We start from the raw sequence: 18,269 nt of genomic DNA, 5'->3' as shown, positions 1-18,269 counted from the left end.
ACATCATGCTGAGTGAATTAAGCCAGTCCAAAAGGGACAAATATCATATGTTCTCCCTGATCGATGGCAACTAAACCAGCATCTAAAATGATACCTATTGAAGTGAAAGGGACACTGAGAGACAATGACATGATCAGCCCTTGTCTAGACTGTTGTGGAAAAACTTATTATTTTATTCCTTTTAGTATTTTTGTCGTTGTTGTTGTTGTTGCTCTGTTTGTTCTACATAAGACCACTGGTTGAACTCTGTAATCAATGCACAATCATTTTTTGGTGTTTAAAATTAACAGAAAAGTGATCTCTGTTAAACATAGGAGTGGGAATAAGAGAGGGAGGAGATATATAGGTTGGCACATGCTCACTCGGACTTACCTCCAATGGTGGAACTAGAAATGTGCCAGGGGATTTCAACTCAGTCTTACCAAGGAGGCAGGTACTAATGCCAGCACACTTGGTAAAGTGATAAGTATAAATACACAACTGATCAAAAAGATAGGGTATGTGTCGATGAGATTTCACAAATAAGACCAGTGTAAGCAAATATTGAAGGATAGAATTAAAAGGGAGAGAATGATCCTGTTGGGGAAACAGGACACACAGCAGACTCATAGAATGGCAGCAGTCCTGCCTCAGAATCAACCCTTGGGACATTCGGATCTGGCTAAAAGGTCCATGAGACTCTCACAGGCATGGAAAGCCATGACACGGTGGCAAAAACAATCTAAATGAAAGATCCTGGTGAACAAGACCCCAGCAGAAGGAACAGGCCATCAGCGAGGGAGGTGCCTTTCTCTGAAGGGAGGAAGGAACCTTCACTGTGATACGGCCTTGACTAAACAAGTTCAGAGTCGGTGAATTCAAGGGGTTTCCATAGCCTAGACAGCTCATAGCAAGAGTCTCGGGTGATTTCTGACGTCATAAATAAGAGTGCCAATTGTTAAATCAACAACGGGAGTCACTGGGTACATACTCTCCATGTAGGATCTCTGTCCTTAATGTGTTCTACTATGAAACTTAAAAACAACACTACTAGTCGAACAATACCCTATACCTTGTGTGGTTGTGTGAGTACAGCCTGTTGAAATCCTTGCTTAGTATATACTAAGTTGATCTTCAGTATATGAAGGTAATTTGAAATCCTTGCTTAGTATACACTAAGTTGATCTTCAGTATATGAAGGTAATTGAAAATGAAACTCGATGAAGGGTGGGATGGGAGAGGGAGTGAGAGACGGGAGGGCCACAGGAGGGAGGGAGGTTGGGGGGGAAGCCACAGCAATACCCAAGTTTCACTTTGTAAATTCACATTTATTAAATAAAAAAATAACTATATAACAAACAAAAAAAAAGATACAGAAAAAAAAGAACTTAATACTTTACCCTTTTAGTATTTTTTATGTTCTACTTAAAACTATTTGTTGAACTCTGTAATTAATACACAATTACTCTTAGGTGTTTAATTAATGCTATAACTAGTACTCAAATAGTATTTTACACTTTGTGTTTCTGTGTGGGTGCAAACTGTTGAAATCTTTACTTAATATATGCTAAATTGATCTTCTGTATATAAAGATAATTGAAAATTAATCTTGATGTGAATGGAAGGGGAGAGGCAGTGGGAGAGGAGAGTGTTGTGGGTGGGAGGGAAGTTATGGGGGGGGGAGCTATTGTAATCCATAAGCTGTACTTTGGAAATTTACGTTCATAAAATAAAATAAAATATAAAAAAAAATCCTATGCGCAAGGCAAGTAAGTTATTACATTAAATTGTGTTTTTGTTTTCTCGGAAGTACACATAGATTAAGTTTTTGTTTTGTTTTAATTTATAAAATAAAAAAAAATCTTTGAAAGTTAGAGAGAATGAGAGAGGGAGAAGGAGAAGGAGAGAGAGAGATAAAATGAGGTCTTCAATCTGCTTGTTCTTTCTTCTAATGCCCACAACACATGGCCAGGGCCATGGCCAACCCAGGAGCCCAGTTATCAATCTGATTCTCTCACATGTGTGGAAAGGATCCAATTACTGAGGCTGTCACCTCTTGATTCCCACAGTATGCATAGCCAGGAAAGTGTAAATGTGACAAGAGTTGTGCTGAAAAACAGCAAGCAGCCAGTTAGTTACATTAAGGACCAACTGTTCTACATTATTAATGTGCCCAGAGAGCTCCAATATTAGCTACTTATTGATAGTAATTTAGGTACAACATTTGGTAGACAGTACCTAATTTTGGCAGAAGCCTCAACAACTATGTGGCAGATTATTTCAGGGCATGTTGTTGAAGGAGTTGGATGTCAGCTACCTGTTTCTTATCTCACTTCCCTACCCAACAAAAGTAAAGAACATACAGCATACTCTACAAACGTGTGGCATGCTCAAACCTTAGCACAGTATCAAGAGGATACTTCGTGAATAACAGTAAATAAATGGCGCCGTGGCTCACTAGGCTAATCCTCCGCCTGTGGCGCTGGCACCTCGGGTTCTAGTCCTGGTTGGGGCACCGGATTCTGTCCTGGTTGCTGTTCTTCCAGTCCAGCTCTCTGCTGTGGCCCTGGAAGGCAGTGGAGGATGGCCCACGTGCTTGGGCCCTGCACCTGCATGGGAGACCAGGAGAAGCACCTGGCTCTTGGCTTTGGATTGGCGCAGTGCCGGCCATGGCAGCCATTTGGGGGGTGAACCAACGAAAGGAAGACCTTTCTCTCTGTCTCTCTCTCACTGTCTAACTCTGCCTGTCAAAAACAAACAAACAAACAAACGGTACACTTCTTCAAATATATATATATATAAATATATATACACACATATATTTTACATATATGTACAAATAGAGTTTACACATATTTTATGAAATGCCCATATCCTAAGCAGCAGCTAAACCACTGTCCATAATGTTTCCTTATAGATAACAAGTATTTAAAGGGGTGTCTGTTCTGATTTTGATTTTCTCCCTTAAACAGATAAAATGTAACAATGAAACTAATATTTCAGATACAGAATTGAGAATTTGAGTGTAAGCTAACACTTTCCATTTCTGGCTCAAGTTCTAATTCTCAAAATACAGAAGATCAAATTGCTTTATCACTTCTTGAATTGTAATTACAAAATTTGCGTTCATGACTCTTTATAATGATAATGTTAAAAGGTTAATGTGCTACCTACAATACCTTGAGATGCCAAATGGACAAATCATACACTAGAAAGGAGTCACTCATCTTCAAGTTCAAACTTTCCAGCCAAACACAAAGTTTTTTTGTTATAGAGAGCATTTTGTTGTAGAGAACACATTAGAAAATAACTGGATGGCACCATATGTAAAACATAACAACAACAACAATAACCAAATAGTCCCAGCGCTGTGGCTCAGTGGGTTAATGCCCTGGCCTGAAGTGCCGGCATCCCATATGGGCAATGGTTCTGGTCCCGACTGCTCCTCTTCCAATCCAGCTCTCTGCTATGTCCTGGGAAAGCAGTAGAGGGTGGCGCAAGTCCTTGGGTCTCTGCCCCTGCATTGGAGACCTTCGAAGAAGCTCCTGGCTCCTGGCTTCCGATCCGCGTGGCTCTGGCTATTGCGGCCAACTTGGGAGTGAACCATCGGATGGAAGACCTCTCTCTCTCTCTCTCTCTCTCTCTCTCTGACTCTCCCCTCTCCATGTAACTCTGACTTTCAAATAAATAAATAAAGCTTTAAAAAAAGACTGTAAAAACCAAAGAATTTCCTATGCATGGCAGCTTATTCAATATGCTACGTATTTAAAAATACTTAAAAAGATGTTATATATGGGTTCTCTGCAAATGGAGTCCACAAACATGAAAATGGAACCCTACAAATCATATCTAAATGCTACTTTTTGATAAAAAAAATAACCAAAATAGTCAGAAAACTAAAACTAAGTGAAGAGGGTCTTATGTTTGCCTTATCCATAAGCTATTTCAGAGGTCATATCTGCAAACTAGAAAGAGACTATAAAGTGTTGGAGCCCTAAGTGAAATAACTTTAATAATCACTATCACAGGTGACCATGAAGGATGGCAGAGAAGGCACGTCACCCTATAAATAAAACTATGAATGATGGAAGCTGATATATTGTCATCTTTTCTCAAAGTCATCTATTTCTTTTGAAGAAGCTCCAAAGAACTCCAAATAGGAGGATATTCTTAGAGTTATTTTTAGTTATATATCTCTCTTCAGATTAGTTACCAGTACTCAAATAATTCAAAAATTATTTTTGATAAATTGATTTATTGGAAAGGCAGAGTGACAGAAAGATGGAGAGAGAGGGAGGGAGAGAGAGAATCTTCCAGCTTCAGTTTCACCTTCCAAATGTCTGTAATCTGTAATGTCTAGGCTTGGTCCAGATGAAAACCAGAAGCCCAGAACTCCTTCTGAGTTTCCCATTTTGGTGGCAGAGGCCTTTGTAATTAGGGTGCATTCTGCTGCTTCTTCAGGTGCATTACCATGGTGCTGGACTGGAAGTGGTGCAGCTGTGATAACTAACACTCTGATGGGATCTCAGTGTCACAACGGACATCTTAACCTGCTGTGCCATAGTGCTGAAGCCACCGAAATTATAGAATGTATGATGTATGCATTTCATTTTATTAGGTGAAGTTATTTGAGAAGTTGACACCAAGAAGTTATGCTATACAAATAGTTATGGGTGGTACTCTGTGAAGGATTAGGAGAGATCAGGTGGTAGTGCAGAATCTTCAGACAGGACACAGAGCTGACCTTTGTGACAGAAAATTCAGAGCCTGCTGCATAGTTTTAGTAAATGTTGACCAAATAGGAGTTCTCAATTCAAATTCACATTTCTCCAATAACCCCAACAATTAGTCACTGGCCAAGAGCAACCTGAGAAAGTGTGGCCCACATGCTGCCATCTGGGCTCGCTGATGCAGTTCTGATTCAAGACCATTAGCAAAGCAAGAACTGAACAACAAATGAAAACCTAGAAATCACCTTAACTCTTAAGATACATTTATTAAGTTTGATATTTTCTTAAATATTAAATCAATACATACATGTACATGTATGCATCATTTTCTTTTTAATTTCAACAATTCAATCATATTACCATCGTATTTTACATAATTATGATTATTCTTTTAAAAATCAGCTAGAAAGACAAGCTAAAATATCCAGATTCAATTTCACCAGTAGATTCTTAATTTTGAAATCACAATGTTTAATTTGTGCTGTTCTTAGAACTTTAATTATAAAGTTAAATCATACTAATACTCATTTGGTACTTCTTAATTGAAGTCACATCATATGTCTGATGTGGCAGTACTAATTGGTATAATTAAATTCTAATATGCATCAGTAGCCTGATTTTAAAAAGTGAATAAAAAGCAGTCAGGAATAAGTTAGTTCTGGAAGCTGCATAAATGTAAAATACACATACAACCACATTCACATTTGTATCATACACAAACAACCCATCAATTGTTTTTCAAGATTATTTCACCAGATAACTTGAAATAAATATTAACACTGATTGTTAAGGTAAACACATGCATAAGACTTCATGATGAGCAATCAAATAATACAGCCAGAGATAAAGCTTTACTCTTTTACACATTTTTATGTTGGTCCAACCATGTGTGAGTCACTGCATTCCTTATTGCAATGTGATTTTTGTGAAGTTACAATTGGGTTACAAATCATATTACTGGATTGTCTGAGTAGATGTGGGTCAGTCCTGAGCTCCCACCTGGCTAAACAGGTTCAGATAAAAGCAAGAAAAGATGTTTTTTCCATGTATACAGATGTTCAAAATATCTGTTCTGAGATCTTTTGTTAAATGCTATACAGGTAAATTAAAAATGCATAATCTTGATTATGTATTTTATTTTGTTCTTTCTACTTAAGTTTTATGGGTTTCTCAAATATTGTATTTTAAATTGTATCAGACTAAAATATCAAATTAAATTACAAATCATTATAAAATCCTTCTTAGAAATATCTTAGGTTTTATTTCTAAACAATTTATATAGAAATTGTATTCAGATATAAATTATTATTTGAGCATAAATGCTAATGCCAATATCAATTCAATTCAAAATTTGCTTATGCAGACATGAAATGCATTTCCTCTCTTATGCAAATTTAAGAATCTGTGTGATTAGTCTCTGGATACAGCTTCAAGAATGGCTTCATGTTTTTGAGAGTTCTGCAACCATACCAGATCCCATACATATGATGCCCTCATACTTACTTTAATTCTCTTCTGCCTGCATCTTGAAATTTGTAACATTTCTGAGCAAAGCATTTCCTTATTTTCATTTTGCACTGAGTCTCTCAAATCATGTAGCTAGCCATGTATGAGCCCAGTATTTTTCATACAAACAGGTAGTGTAATGTACTAAAGATGTATAAAACTAATGTTTTTTGTTTTTGTTTTTGTTTTTGTTTTTGTTTTTTAATTTTTGACAGGCAGAGTGGACAGTGAGAGAGAGAGAGAGAGATAGAGAGAAAGGTCTTCCTTCTGCCACTGGTTCACCCATCAATGGCCGCTGCGGCCAGTGCGCTGCGGCCAGCGCGCCGCATCAATCCGAAGCCGGGAGCCAGGTGCCTCTCCTGGTCTCCCATGCCGGTGCAGGGCCCAAGGACTTGGGCCATCCTCCACTGCACTCCCGGGCCATAGCAGAGAGCTGGCCTGGAAGAGGGGCAACCAGGACAGAATCCGGTATGCCGGCGCTGCAAGGTGGAGGATTAGCCTAGTGAGCCAAGGCGCCGGCCAAAACTAATGGTTTAAAGCCTAAGAGAAGAATGGTCAGATCATTTTCTTTTCAAATAGTAATAATGAGATTGAATGATAATGTAGCCATTCTTAGAACTGCTTAATATTGCTAACTTTAGAAATGTGACATTTCAGTTTCATGTTTGCATGGAGAAGCACTGTCCATTTAATTTGCTACTGTACTTTGATTATTTGGTAATTATTCATTTTAAATGAATATTTTTAACTAGCTTATGGATATTAAAAGTTATTTTTTCATAACTTTATGGAATAAGTAAATATTTTTGGATTTATAAACAATTTAAATTTTTCTAAAGTTTTAGTGTTTTGACTTTAATCTGAGAACATATTGACAGGCAGAGTTGGTGAGCGACAGAGAGAGAGACAGAGAGAAAGGTCTTCCTTCCGTTGGTTCACTCCTCAAATGGCCACTACGGCCAGCGCACTGCACCGATCCGAAGCCAGGAGCCAGGTGCTTCCTCCTGGTCTCCCATGCAGGTGCAGGACCCAAGCACTTGGGCCATCCTCCACTGCTTTACCAGGCCACAGCAGAGAGCTGGACTGGAAGAGGAGCAACCGGGACAGAATCTGGCGCCCCAACTGGGACTAGAATCCGGGGTGCCAGTGCTGCAGGCAAAGGATTAGCCTAGTGAGCCACAGCGCAGGCCACAAAAAATAGTTTTCTAAGAGCATAACTATTTTTAATGATATGTGAAGTTCTGTAAAAACAAAATCACTAACAATGATCAAGATACATATTTGAAAATACAGGAAACAAAGAAAAAAATTCTTACCATTATAATTTACTGAATATTAAACATATTAAATACCATAATCAATATAGTGTCTACATAGAAATTTCTTGGTTGACTGTGTTTTTCAAAGAAATGAAGATAAGACTTGCAAGGAAAACAACTTGAGTTTAGTAATCCAGTCTACGAATATGTCAGTCCACTGAAGTTCGAGCAATGATAAAAAAAAAAAAAAAAATTGATGGAAAAAGAAGTTAGGACAGAAGAAAAATTAAATCTAGATAATATAATTTAACTTGGGGGTTTCTTTAAATTTTAAAAAGTGTTTCAGAAGCTGTTTTGATTTAAAAGAAAAACTCTTTATCAGAGTTCTCTATGGAAGTTGGAGATAGTTTCCACATCTTTTTAAATAGAGCACATTTTTCGACGTTCCAGTCATTTTTATCATTTCCAAATTTTCTAACACATTTTTTTCAAAATGTGTTTAACCTACAGGCAGAAACAAGAGAAAGCAAATTAGAACTAATGTTGTTGAAATTAATTTGGCTCCACAGAACACAGTTAAAATGATTTCGTTAAGTTGTACATATGCAGTGTACAAATTTCAGTGCAGTAGAACAAATCTGTAACTTATGTGAAACAAATATTAACATGTTAAGGGCATTATAAATTCATTACCTCTAATTAGCTTTCTAGTTCTCTAGTCCTTTGATTGCAGTAAGATTTCCCTTTAAAAATTGCTGTAGGGCATACCTTGGTAATCAGTTTAAGGTGGTCGTTAGAATATAGGTGTCCCATATTGAACTCCCTGAAGCTGATTCTCAGTTTTAACTCTGGATTCCAACTTTTGCCAATGCAAGACTGCAGGAGGCAACAGGTGATTGCTTACGTATTGGGTTTCATCCATCCGCATGAAAGGCCTGGATTGATTCCCCAACCCTGGCTTTGACCTGGCATAGCCACAATAATTGTGGGAATTTAGGGAATGAGGCAGCAGAGGGGAACTACATCTATCCCTCTGTCTCTCTGCTTGTTAACTAAAAACAAATCACTTTATAAAAGCGATATATTTCATTAAGTACAAATTACAAATGTAGGAAAAACTTGCAGCCAGCTATACCAATTTTAGTTCACAATACTGCTTTTATAATACTGGTTTATAATATAATTTTACAGATGTCCAAGCTCTGAGAGATTTTCATTGAAAAAAAAAAATCATTAGAAGCACATTAACTTCAATGACATCCCAGGGAGTGGCAACTATTGAAGTCATCAGAATGATATCTGAAGTCATTAAAACTGAGGAAGTGTGTTCAAGGTCTCAAGTGCAAGCATTTTTTTCCCTCACCAAAGCAACTATCAATTGAAACTCTGTGTCTCACGTTCTTGATTTATCGGTCATCTCAAACCCTCTACTATTATTCTTTCATCTCACAGCTCTATTTCTGCACCAGAACCAATTTCAGAAGCTTCATCCCACATGTTTTTATGTCTTCCTGGAGGCCCTAGCTCTGATGAGCAAACTCTTCTGTAGTTTTAGTGAAAAGTGGAACCCATGAGTTAGCTGGCAAATACTCCTCAATATGCTTTTCACTGAGCTGCTACTTTTTTGATCACTCCCACTTTACATATCTAATGATCAGCTGTTTGGGATTTTATTTTTAAATTTGTAGCTGCTATGCTATTACTGTCTTTTCACTCTGCAAACAAACAAGTAAACAAGTAAACAAGTCAATAGACATCACCAGTAAACTTTTCCCACTTATTGTTCATAACACATCTGTATAGTTTTCTACTTCCTATGGGTTTTCTAACCAGTTGTTTCTCTATGCCCCAGGACAATTTTTGCTTTTGGCTTGTAAAAACTTTCTATCCACAGAAAACCCTATTATTATTATGTATTTCTTAGACCTCAGACTGATAACTCTTCAAAATTTTATCCAAAAGTTTATTGACCACCACAATTGAAATTACTTTCTTTCTATTTTAGATAATTGCTCTCAATTTTTTAGAAGTATACTACTTTTTGATTATCTATAACTCCCATTCTGTATATCATCATTTATTCAAGACTTGCACACATACAGGTTTTTGACATCTTGAGGTTGCCAGTCTATGAATTCTACTATCTTCTCTTTCCCTATTATTAGCCTTCTCAATACTTCTCTTCCCTATTGGCCAGGAAAAAAAAAATGCATGTTCCATCATTATAGTAACTCCCCCTTTTTTTTTCTTAAGATTTATTTATTTATTTACTTGAAAGTCAGAGTTACACAGAGAGGAGAGGCAGAGAGGAGAGGCAGAGAGAGAGAGAGAGGTCTTGGGCCATTTTCTACTGCTTTCCCAGGCCATAGCATAGAGCTGGATTGGAAGAGGAGCAGCCGGGACTAGAACCAGCACCCACATGGGATGCCGGCACTTCAGGCCAGGCATTAACCCACTGAACCACAGCGCCGGCCCCTGGTTTTTTTTTTTTTTTTTTAAGTTTTATGTTTTTATATTATTTGTTTATTTGAATGCCGAATTACTGAGAGAGAATCTTCCATCTGCTGGTTCACTCCCCAGATGATGACAATGACCATGCAGATGCCAGGAGCCAGGAGCCTCATCTGGGACTCCCACATGAGTGCAGGACCCCAAGCAATTGAATCAGCCTCTGCCACTTTCTCAGGCACATTAATAGGGCACTAGATCAAAAAATGGAGCGGCTGGGAAGTGAACCAATAACCTTATGAGATGATGGCAAGGCATATGGTTGTTTAACCTATTGAACCACAGCACCAGCTACAGTTATTTCCTTTCAAGTGGTCTGTATTTCAAACATCCTGTTGTATAATCTCTTTGTGTCATGATTTGGTCCCCAAATTTATCACAATGGAAATTCTACAGTTATTTTTGTCACTATGTGATTAAAATTTATTTATCCATTCCACAATAAACCCAGAAAGAATAGATAATTGATTAATTTTTGTTTATCATAGCATGACTGGTGCTTAAAACATTTTGGCACATTGTTAGAATAAAATAATAGGATGATATTAAATTATTGAATGATTTCTGAAAATGATCTTTAAGTCCAATGGTGTTATTTTCTGCTAAGAATAGAGCTTTTACATATGTTCCTTTATAGTAATTCTAAATCTCATGGAAAAGAATACATTTACCTTTTGCTGTTCATATTCAATTCCTACTTATAATAATATATATTTAATGTAATGAATTTTAAGTTCTTATTACTCATTATTACAGATAAATAATGGAAGTTTTTCTCAGGCCTAGGAAAATGAAAAACTAAATAATAAATTCTTTAAGGGTTTAGTAAAACTACCTCAAAGTTAGTACACACTTCTTATAGTAAAGTTCTGTAATTTAGAATTTTGATTTGTCTTCACTGAAGTAAAAATCAAGGGGTTGGCAGTGTTGGTATTTTCTTGAGGCTCTGTGGAGACAATCCCTTCCCTTTGTTTTTATATTTTCTCTTTATTATATAGTAAGACTTTTTCCTATTTTTGGATTTTAGCTTTCACCATCCTTTAAAATTTACCATTTGTATGCCCGCTACTATCTTGGGAATACACAGGCTGTGACACCCTTCCTGTAGTACCATCTGGGAACTGTTTTATAAATATGAGATTTCTGAATGTTTTATTTCATTTTAGTTAAAAAAATTATGTATTTTAAGTACAATATAAAATAGAATCAAAGAACCTGGACAAAATCTTTAGCACAGGTAAAGCTTTATTTCTATTATTTGTAACATTGACACAATAAAATCAGGTAAATAAATTGTGTTTTCTCCTCAATTTCAAATCTAAAATTATAAAAAGAGTATAACTGCATTCAACTCTACTTATTATTAACTCAAAGGTAATTCCCTGGTTTCATGTTGACATCATTCAAGTCTCTACATTACTTATCTAACAGGAAGATATTTTTTTAACTTTTATTTAATGAATATAAATTTCCAAAGTACAGAATATTGATTACAGTGGCTTCCCCCCCATAACGTCCCTCCAACCCACAACCCTCCCCTTATCCACTCCCTCTCCCCTTCCATTCACATCAAGATTCATTTTCGATTCTCTTTAGATACAGAAGATCAGTTTAGCATACATTAAGTAAAGATATTTTTAATACAAATTGAGAATGATTAAGATCTTTGCTATTGCTGTGGTTTGAAAAGTGGACCAGTGGATCAAATACTCTCTCACTCTTGAATGAATAAAAAATTAAAACAAAATTATAATTTTTATATAATTAAAATTATAATTTCTGATTCCAAGTATGTTTTCAGAGATGCATCTTATTTAAGTAAGAGCAACTTAAAACTAAACTGATATATTATCCCTAAAGTCCAGATTTTTCTTCCATTACGAAAGTAAAACAAAGCAAATATTGCTAGACAAACATAAACCCTTGAATCTCCAAAGTAAATCACCAGAAATGGCTAAAATGCAGCATGTTTTCAATAGAATAAGGAAACCTAGGTAAAAAACATATTACATAATTTATATAAATGAAGATATGCAAGAATATATGAATACTTAATTCTTCTAGCTATAATGAGATTTTTTGTAGAATATGTGTGTCCATTGAGAAAATTATGTTAAATACATTGGTGTAAGTTAAAAATTGTTACTGTAACTTCTCCAAAGCAAATCTAAATAATATTTAGCTTCCATAACATATAGTGTCCTGATTTAGATATCATATTTTTCACTAATTCTCAGATGCAAATAGATCTTCTAATTTTTCTCTGAGGATGGGAGCTAAATCAGAAATCAGGATAAAACATATTGTTTCACAAATGCAGTCATCAGATAATTGTATTTAGAGAAAATATTCCTATTATCATTTATACCTGAATTCTCTAGCAACAAGAAATATCAAAATTAACTGTTTTCATATGCAGTCTCAGATATCTTAAATCAAACACAAAATTCGGTGTAATAAATAGCATGGTAATGGTTTAGAAGTAAAGATAGAATGGTGTTGTTCTCAAGAGAGACAACAAATCAGTAGAAGAAAGTAGGAAATCTCTAAATCAATTCACGCATGTTGCTAATTTTTTAAAACAATGCACATCAATTCAGTAGAGAAAGCATCAACTTTAAAGAAATAGAAGAGTTCCTAAAGAAACGTAGAACAATTGAAAAGAGAAGCCACAGATTTTGCAAACATTTTAAAGCATGTATCTGATTGGACATGCAAGGATTTAACTCAGTAACCTAACTTCCTCAAAAGCCAGAACATTCCAAAGAAAGGACTACCAATAAGATTAATTTGGCTGGATAATTATGACCTCAGAGTTTATGAAATATTCTACCTGAAGAAAGTGATTTTGTATATTTTAGACACTAGACCATATGGAAATTTTTATGAACAGCTATCTGAATGCCTGAGGCCTAGAGCCATGCTGTGCCCATTTGAACAGGTATGTTTACCCTAGCAATATTACTTACAGTGAGTGCTGTTTGCTCTGTGGAATGCTGATGTCTGAGCAGCTGAGATCAGTCCTGTTGGCCCCACATACTTCTCTTTTACTCGATAAAAACTTGATCCCAAAGCATGGACTAATTTACCTGATTGACAGAACTTCATTGTTGTGTCATATTACTGCCAGAAAATTGTGTCCTTGTGAGATTCCATTCAGAGGAGATACATGGAAGCTTATACCTAGTTTTTTTCTGGCTTTCTCCCCATGAACCTCTTGGTTCTACCTCAGGTAGTTAAATATACCTCTCAGCATGACAGCTTTTCAGAATCCTTTTTTATTCCAGGAAATCATTTAAGCCAGCAAGTAGTCTTCAGGAGAGTTAACACACATTCTTTATACATGACTTGTATAAAGCATACATATAGAATGGGTCTATGGTTCTTGATCTAAGTGGAAATGATTCTAGTTTTTCCACATTCAACATGATGCTGCCTGTGGGTTTATGATTATTTGCCTTGATTGTGTAGAGGTATTTTCCTTCCATACTCAACTTTATAAAATATTTTATAATGAATTCATGTTGTATTTTTTCAAATACTATGCATGTTTTGAGATAGTCATGTTGTTTTTATTCTTCATTTTTTGATGTTATGTTTCATGTTGATTCATTTCCATATATGGAACCATCTCTGCATATAAGGAATATATCTCACTTGGTCAGGATGGATGATCTTGTTATGTTGTTGGATTCATTTAGCTAGTGCTTTGTTGAGGATTTTTGAAATCTGAAAATAGATCTATCATACGAATAAACCATTCCATTTCTAGGAACATATCCCAACAAAATTAATTTTGAAAGATTTACCTGTCTCTGCGTGTTTATAGTAGCTCAGTTCTCAATAGCTAAGATACAGAATCAAAAGATTTCTAATGGCAGGTGCCGCGGCTCACTAGGCTTATCCTCCACCTGCGGCGCCGGCACCCTGGATTCTAGTCCCAGTTGGAGCACCAGATTCTATCCCCGTTGCTCCTCTTCCAGTCCAGCTCTCTCTGTGGCCTGGGAGTGCAGTGGAGGATGGCCCAAGTGCTTGGGCCCTGCACCAGCATGGGAGACCAGGAGGAAGCATCTGGCTCCTGGCTTCAGATCAGCAGCAGCGGCTGCTTGGGGGGTGAACCTACAGAAAAAGGAAGACCTTTCTCTCTGTCTCTCTCACTGTCTAACTCTATTTGTAACACACACACACACACACACTCAACCCTCTTAATTGAAGAGAATCAGTAGGATTAGAGTAATGAAAATAGGAGAATAAAAAAAAAAGATTTCTACTGACTGTTGACTGAATAAAGAGAAATGAGGTATATATGACGGAATATTACTAAAACATGAAAAAGAAATCCTATATTTTATATCAAAATTAAAGCTGTTCATTATACTGGGTGAAATAAGCCAGACCCTAAAACACTGACATCATATTTTTTTTCTTATTTGTGGTAGTCATTATATGGAGTATACAAAATTAATATATTTAATTGAAATTGATATTTTGGGATTAGATGGTTAATAGTCCTTGTTTATATTCTTGCTGAAAATTGGTCTTTCTACATGTTATTTTTTGAACTCTTTATTTCCTGGAGCATTAAGCCTGTGATTATAGTAAAAATTAAATATTAAAAAAGGAAAGAGGATGGAGGAAGGGATACAGGAAAGAAAGTATCATTATATTCCTACAATGTATATATGAACTGCATGAAAGCTCTTCTCTTTAAATAAATAATTTAAAAAAGAGAATATTTAAACGGCTTTCAAAAGTGAAAATATATATCACCTAATTTTTGAAAAGGCAAACTACCTAAATAGAAGGTAGAATGTCATGGTAGAAGATAAGGCAAATAAGAGCATGAAAATTTTTCAACATCCTTAGTTATCAGGGACTGTAAATTAAAAATGACAATGAAAAACTGTTAATACTTGTTAGAATCTTTAAAATGAAAGAAGAGGAAGAAGAAAGAGGAATATGAGGCAGAGGAAGAAGGAAGGAAAGGAGGAAGGGAGGAAGGGAGGAAAGGAGGGAGGGAGGGAGGGAGGGAGGGAGGAAAGGAGGGAGGGAGGTGTCGCTCCCCCTCTTCGTGGAGGAACGACACAGGACCCTGCGCTGTTCTTTCGTCTGCTCGGCCCTCCCCGGGTTTGCTGCTGGTTCTTCCCGGGTTGGCTACTATCCCTTCCACCTCCGTGGAAGGGCAGTTCCCCCTGGCCACATTCCCCACTTCCGCAGGGGAGCGGCACACCGCCGGCCGGCTCTTCTCGGGGGCTGCACGGGTTCCCTTAGATGTTCCCCATAGATGTTCCCGGTGCATGCCGTCTCTCTCCTCCTTTATAGTCCTTCTCTGCCAATCCCAACTCGGCTGCCCACACGCCGAGTACGCTGCTCTCCAATCAGGAGCAAGTCCTACAGTTAATTGGTTGAACTGGAGGCAGCTGTGCGGAAGCTGTTTACTTCTCTCCCAGCGCCATATTGTGGGAGAGCAGATGCATAGAATAAGTCTTAATTCCAGTAACAGTCTAGTCCGGTTTGCTCCCCACAGGGAGGGAGGGAGGGAGGGAGGGAGGGAGGAAAGGAGGGAGGGAGGGAGGGAGGAGAAAAACAACAAAAACAAAAAACCTGACCTAAGCAGATATTGTCAAGAATGTGGAGAAACTGGAACTGTAATTTAATTTTGGTGGACAACCGATATGTAAAACAGCTTGGCAATTTCTGAATAAGGCAAATATAGTCCAATGACGAAATCTAGTCATTTGTCTTTTGTGTATTACTGTCACTACTGCCTCCCCAATGGTCATAGTTGTTTTCTTTGTGATAGTTAAAAGTTGGACATAGCCTAAATATCCATTAACTAGTAAATTAAAAAAACAAATGTTATTGTGTAAATTAAATGGAGTTCTAATCAGCAATGAAAACATGAGTTATGTATAAATCCAACAACATAGATGAATTTTAAATAATTATGTTAGATAAAATAGGCTATGTGTAAAAACAGTACATGCTATCTATTCTATTTGCATCAAATTTTTGACTGCCAACTAATCTGTAGTACTGGACAGATATTCAGCAATTATATAGATATGATGGTAAGAGGGAAGTAGAGTTTTAAGAGTGAATGACATAAAATTATAGTGATATATCTTTTTGTTTGTTTGTTTGTTTGTTTGTTGACAGGCAGAGTGGACAGTAGAGAGAGAGACAGAGAGAAAGGTCTTCCTTTGCCGTTGGTTGACCCTCCAATGGCCGCCGTGGCCAGCGCGCTGTGACCATGCACACGGCGCCTATCTGAAGGCAGGAGCCAGGTGCTTATCCTGGTCTCCCAGGGGTGCAGGGCCCAAGCACTTGGGCCATCCTTCACTGCACTCCCTGGCCACAGCAGAGAGCTGGCCTGGAAGAGGGGCAACCGGGACAGAATCTGGTGCCCTGACAGGGACTAGAACCCATTGTGCCGGCGCCGCAAGGTGGAGAATTAGCCTACAGAGCCATGGCGCCGGCGTGATATATCTTAAAGTACAAGTTTTTATATTCTAGCTTACATGTAGCAATGATTTTGTGAATGTGTAAATATCTCAAGACATATCTTAAAATATACTCCAAAGCACTGCAGAACATATATGTCAATTATAGCTCAATAAATCTCTTAAAACAAAAACTCATTGAATACTTGAAATACAATATGGTAATAAAGGAGTTTGAAATAATAATTTTTCTTCTCATTAAAATTATCATTATTACTCAGTAAAATATCATAGTGAAATTCAATACTATATGCTTTTATAATTAAAAATGAAGTAAGCAAGTACGGTTCTTTCAGAAACAAATGTAAAAATATTACAAATAATTTCTTTCAATTTGGAATGCTTCACATGAATTACCACTTAAGCTTCTAGAATTATGATATAGTTGTACAAATCACCAGGAGAATAGTCTAAATCTGGCTTAATATTTAATTTAGTCACAATTCCTTAGAGATTTATATATTTATTTAAAAGGCATAGTGACAGTGAAGGAGAATGATAGAGGGAGTGAGAGATTTTCCATCCTCTGGTTCACTCCCCAAATGGTAGCAACAGCCAGGTCTGGGCCATGCTGCAGTCAGTCGTACAGAATTCTATCTCATTGTCCCATGTGAGTGGTAGGGGTCTGTCGCTCCCCCTCTTCGTGGAGGAACGACACAGGACCCTGCGCTGTTCTTTTGTCTGCTCGGCCCTCCCCGGGTTTGCTGCTGGTTCTTCCCGGGTTGGCTACTATCCCTTCCACCTCCGTGGAAGGGCAGTTCCCCCTGCCACATTCCCCACTTCCGCGGGGGAGCGGCACACCGCCGGCCGGCTTTCTCGGGGGCTGCACGGGTGTTCCTTCAGCTAGATGTTCCCCTTAGATGTTCCTGGTGCATGCCGTCTCTCTCCTCCTTTATATTCCTCCTCCGCCAATCCTAACTCGGCTGCCCACACGCCGAGTACGCTGCCCTCCAATCAGGAGCAAGTCCTACAGTTTATTGGTTGAACTGGAGGCAGCTGTGCGGAAGCTGTTTACTTCTCTCCCAGCACCACATTGTGGGGGAGCAGATGCATAGAATAAGTCTTAATTCCAGTAACTTAGTCCAAGTCCGGATTGCTCCCCACAGGGGTCCAGGTGGTAGAGCTGTCATCCCCTGCCTTCCCAGACACAGGCAAGACTCCAAGCAACACTCCAGAATGGGATGCAGGCATCACAAACTGCAGCTAAACCAGTTGTGCCTCAACACTGGGCCTCATTCACACTTCTTTCATAAAGATTAATTTACTTAATTGAAAGGCAGAGTTACAGAGAGATGGAGAGAAAGAGAGAGGTCTTCCATCCACTGGTGCACTCCCCAAATGACCATAAGCAGGGGCTGGGCCAGATTGAAACCAGGAGCCAGGAGCTGCTTCCTGGCTTGTCACATGAAGCAGGGACCCAAAGCTTTGGGCTGTCCTCCACTGCTTTCCCCAGGTGCATTAGCAAAGAGCTAGATTGAAAGTGGAAGCTGATAGGAGTCAAACCTATGCTAATATGTGGCATCGCAGACTGCTGTTTTACTAGCTGTGCTACAGCATTGGACTCATAGGCGTTAAAAAGGTCCTATGAATGCCATTAGGGGTATGTGTATGTGTGTGTGTGTGTGTGTGTGTGTGTAATATATTATGTTTTTAAAATAATTTAAAACTTTGCATAATTGTTCTTTGGATATTTTTAATCCATACCAAATTTATGGGGAAAATGAGTTTAAGTTAAGTTGTTTTAAAATGATACTTTGGTAATTATGCTAAAAAATTTGAGTAGT

The sequence above is a fragment of the Oryctolagus cuniculus genome, chromosome 8 (assembly GCF_051225735.1).
Source record: "Oryctolagus cuniculus isolate XC-2025 breed Fujian yellow rabbit chromosome 8, ASM5122573v1, whole genome shotgun sequence".
In the NCBI taxonomy this organism is placed as follows: domain Eukaryota; kingdom Metazoa; phylum Chordata; class Mammalia; order Lagomorpha; family Leporidae; genus Oryctolagus; species Oryctolagus cuniculus.
This window is presented reverse-complemented; position numbering follows the sequence as displayed.